The sequence below is a fragment of the Porites lutea genome, chromosome 3, assembly GCF_958299795.1.
Source record: "Porites lutea chromosome 3, jaPorLute2.1, whole genome shotgun sequence".
Classification (NCBI taxonomy): domain Eukaryota; kingdom Metazoa; phylum Cnidaria; class Anthozoa; order Scleractinia; family Poritidae; genus Porites; species Porites lutea.
In genome coordinates, this window is record NC_133203.1 from 18,918,948 (window position 1) to 18,923,493 (window position 4,546).

Sequence of the window (4,546 nt, forward strand, 5' to 3'; positions counted from 1 at the left end):
ATAAACAAATGCATATTGTTAAAATTTCATAAAAGTTAACGTTTATTACGAGCCACTTTTGGTTCCCATGGCATTTAAGAGGCAGGAAATGGCTCGAGGCAACGAAACACTTCGGCGACAAAGCCGTGGAAATCTCTTCCAATTTTTCTGGAGAGAATCTCTGTCAGTCCAGTGAACCTACACACAACTGACGCTACGTTTGGATCTATTTTATTTACACAGCTATTATTAACTTAAGTGTTCTAAAGTGTAGTGAACCTGCCAATGAATTTGCCAGAACTGCCGCAGAAATTGCCTTACCAGAACTACCACCTTAATAGAAATTAAGTAAATAAATATATATAGGTATTAACTTAAGAATGTTATAGGTATTAGAGACAGGAACATGGGTGGTGAGATATTTCCAAAAAGAGATAATTTTTTACCATTTTCAATTTCCTCGCACAAACATCTTGTCATTTAGTATTTACAACCCACCTGAATAAAGAAAAAAATAACGTAAAATAACGATGTTGTTAACTGGAAAATTTCCCCTTAGTTAATACAGCTGAGGAAATATCTCTTCACATCCTCCTAGAACATCCCTGCATTGTCCTAGTTTGAAGCCCGACACCCTTAGATACGTTTTTATGCCGAGTATTCCTGACTTTCTTTATTTACTCCCTTAACCACGTCCGACAGAGGTGAAATTCTTCCTCCAGCACTCCCTGTCCAACATGGTGGAAAAAGGATCTTATTAAAGCAATCTCGAGTTATTAAGCCATTGAAGACAACACCCTTCTTTTTATAACGTGGAACCAAAGACGTTTGTCTTAGACTCAGTTTTTGTGTCTTATTTAATGCCGTATTCACCTTATTTGGCACTTAAACCTCTTGTAGATAACATCAGCAATCAAAGATTTACATAACATGTCCACGGCACAGAGAGAACCTTTAACAGTGCCTTGTAGGGAAAACCACAAGTTCAAGAATTATACTGTATAATTCTTGAACTTGTGGTGTAGGGCCACTGTAGGGCCTCGCCTTACTGAAACAAGTAAACCATCTAGAATGATCAAAAACTAACTTCAATGAATTAAGAACAGCTATGAACTTCTTAGCCACTTACAAGTAAGTCTCCTAAGTGGCACTTGGCTTCCCAAAACCAAGTGTGTTTAGTTGCCATCAAATAGCATCAGCAATTAAGGAATTAAACAACAACCCACAACTTTCAGGTCCACAAAATGGAACTTAAAACCGTTTAAGGAATGGTAGCTTGCAACAATGACATTATTGCAGGAAAAGGTTCTTATTCGGGGCCACTGGCCAACTCATGGTTACCGCTTACTGAACTGAACAGCCATTTTAATAGGCTAGGAGAATTCGCCAATAAAGGGCTGTGGCTATGACCATTCGAATATGTATGGTTAAATGTGTCTGTTGAAATTTGTCCAGTTGCCAGTGACAGTGTCCACAAATAAGTTTCTTGGTTTCCATACAGGTTTACACTAAAGAGTCTTACCCTGTAAGCGGCTAACTTCATCATCAACCTATACAGCTATTTATTGTTAAAAAAAAAAGTGGAATAAATTGTGGATATAACTCTCAGGTACAAGCCGAACAGAATAGTGGCAAAGCTTACGTTTCTAATGACAGACAGAAACGGAAAACCATCGTTTAATCATTTTTGCTTTTGTGTGCAACGCCAATAAGAATTTATTGTCCTCTTCGGTTAGGCCATCACTAATACAATGTTAACCCTTTGGAGCCCAGTGTCCGATATATCCAACAGCAGAGTTGTCCCCAGTTATTTTAAGCAGCAGCCTCTCCCAAAGTCGTTACCAGTCTCCAAACGATTATTTAAGCAAAAACACACAAGGAGTCGCCATTTTGGTTAGATTGCCACTATTTTCGTCGATTTTTTCGATTTTTGGGGGGTTTGTTGACAAGACGGGATTTAAAGTCCACTTGCAAACACGAGTAGAAGGCCTGTGACATATAGCACGCAGGATGTGCTCGATTATTTGGAAGGAAATTTCGCTATTCCCGAAGATGGTTTTGAGTCTGACATCGAGGGATTTAAAAGTGAAAGTGACGACCATTTGGAGCCAGAAATTATTCCGCATGAGGACCTTATGGAGCCAGATGATGAAATTGACTTAAGAAATGTTGTCATGGAGGATGAAGAAGCCGATGACACAGATAATGGTGAAACTAGTGCAGCTGGAAGGCCAAATAACTATTCGTTTGAAGGTTTAGAATGGATGGATTCACCTGAAGAGGTACCACCTATTCCTGAGTTTAGAGAGAATGTTGCGCCAGCTGTAGCGTGCTCTGCTGAAATGTCTCCATTGGATTACTTTCTCCCCTTTGTTGACAACCACATGTTGACTTCAATTGTCCGAGAAATAAACAGGTTTGCAATCCAATGCCTTATGGCCAATGGAAAAGATCCTAACTCATGGGTAGCAGTGACTTTAGAGGAGCTAAAAGCTTTTCTAGGTTTGATTATTGCCATGAGCATCCATTCTTTGCCTTCTCTGAGAGATTATTGAAAGGATGACTGGGTTTTAGCTGTCCCTGAATTTGCAAAAGTGATGCCAAGGAACAGATTTCTGGGCATAAATAGATATTTACATCTAAATGATAACTGGAAGATGCCAGCATGTGAATCTCCTTACGTGGATGAACGTTTCAAACTAAGGCCATTCCTGGAAAGCTTACAAGCTAATTTTACTCGCTGCTATAATCCTCACAAGGAACAAGCCATCGATGAAGCAATGATTAAATACAAAGGTAGGACTCCTCTCAAACAGTATATGCCAGTGAAACCCATCAAACGTGGTATAAAAGTGTGGTGTAGAGCAGATAGTCATTCAGGATACTTGTGTGACATATACACTGGACGCCATCGTGATGGTATTCAGAGGGGGATGGGCTACTCTGTTGTCACCCGCCTTTGCCAGGGAATAGAGGGAAAGTGGTACAATGTCTACTTTGACAATTTTTTCACATCATACCCTCTGCTAGAAGATCTTTATTCTAAGAAAATTATAGCTTGTGGAACTGTTCGACAGGGATGAAAACAAATCCCTGCAGTTCTTTTTGACAAAAATGCAATCAAAACAATGAAAAGGGGAGAGACGGTCTGGAGGATGAAGGGTCCTATCCTTGCTCTAATATGGATAGACAACAAACCAGTGACCATTTCTGGCACAACAACTGGCATTCCTGAAGAGCAACTACCTGAAGTGCAAAGAAGGAAGAAAGATGGCACCCTTGAGAATGTTGCCTGTCCTCCCATTATTTAAACCTACAACTGCTACATGGGTGGAGTTGACAAAAACGATCAAATGAAGTCTTATTATGGCATTAACATATCTGGAAAGAAATGGTGGACAAGGGTTTTCTTTGACCTCATTGACAGGGCAATAATCAATGGAAAAGTATTGTTCAATGAATCCCCCCACACTTCAAGAAAAAGCTTGAAGGATTTCAAGGTTGATTCAGCAAAGTTGCTCATTGGTAACTTTCGTTCTCGACGAAAGCGTGGGTGGTCCTCTCTCGATAATCAACAAGCAAGGTTTGTGGAGAGGCATTTTCCTGACTTCCTGCCAATGAATGACAATGGGAGGAGGATGGAGAGAAGACATTTGCTCTGGGGCTAACATCAGGAAAAAAACAAGCTATTATTGCCCTGACTGTGATGTTGGACTATGTGCCGCACCTTGCTTTCTCATGTATCATCAACGTTGAAATCTGTAAAAGTTATGTTGAGGTCATCAACAGAACTATTTTATTGATGTAATGCTTCTTTGTTCTTTGAACTTTAACCAATAGCATTAAATCCAGCTCATCTTAAGGAACAGTGAGATTTTGAGATATTTTCTGAAACTTAGTGAATTATTGCGCAACTACCCAGTTGTCTCGAGGTTGAGTAAATTTCTTAAATGTGGAACCAAAAGAATCCCTGATATTTAATCTATCAATCTGTGTGGTTATTCGAATTTTCATGTTTATTTTTTGACCTCCATGGCTATTTAATTATTTTATTTGAATATGACGTGACACAAAAGTTAATAATTAACCTGTTATAATGGTATCATATCCCATCAGATACCTTGCTAACATCACTCAAAATAAACTGCAATTATTAAGGATCCTAAAACTTTTTACAGAATGTGATTATGCTGAAAAGGTAAAACGATATGATAGGTTTATCTTGCTTGGTTTAAGTTTTTTAAAATCCTTTAAAATTAATTTGGGCTCTAAAGGGTTAAGTGGCATAAGAAAAGAACCTGAAAAGCGCATTAGGTTAACTTTGAAAGTGTATCACTCAGCTCACAAAAAGTGTCTGATGACCACATTAATCGGTGTCCTAGTTTAACTTTCTGGAAATCGCCAGGTTTTTAAACCTGGACCGAATGGTTTGCTTATAACATAATTATTTACTACGTGTTTTGGATACAGGATGTTGAAGAAAAACTTTGGCAAAAAAGTAACAATATTGTACATCTCCTTTCATTAACCTTGAACAGTTCCATGGTGAAAGTAAATCGATTTTACG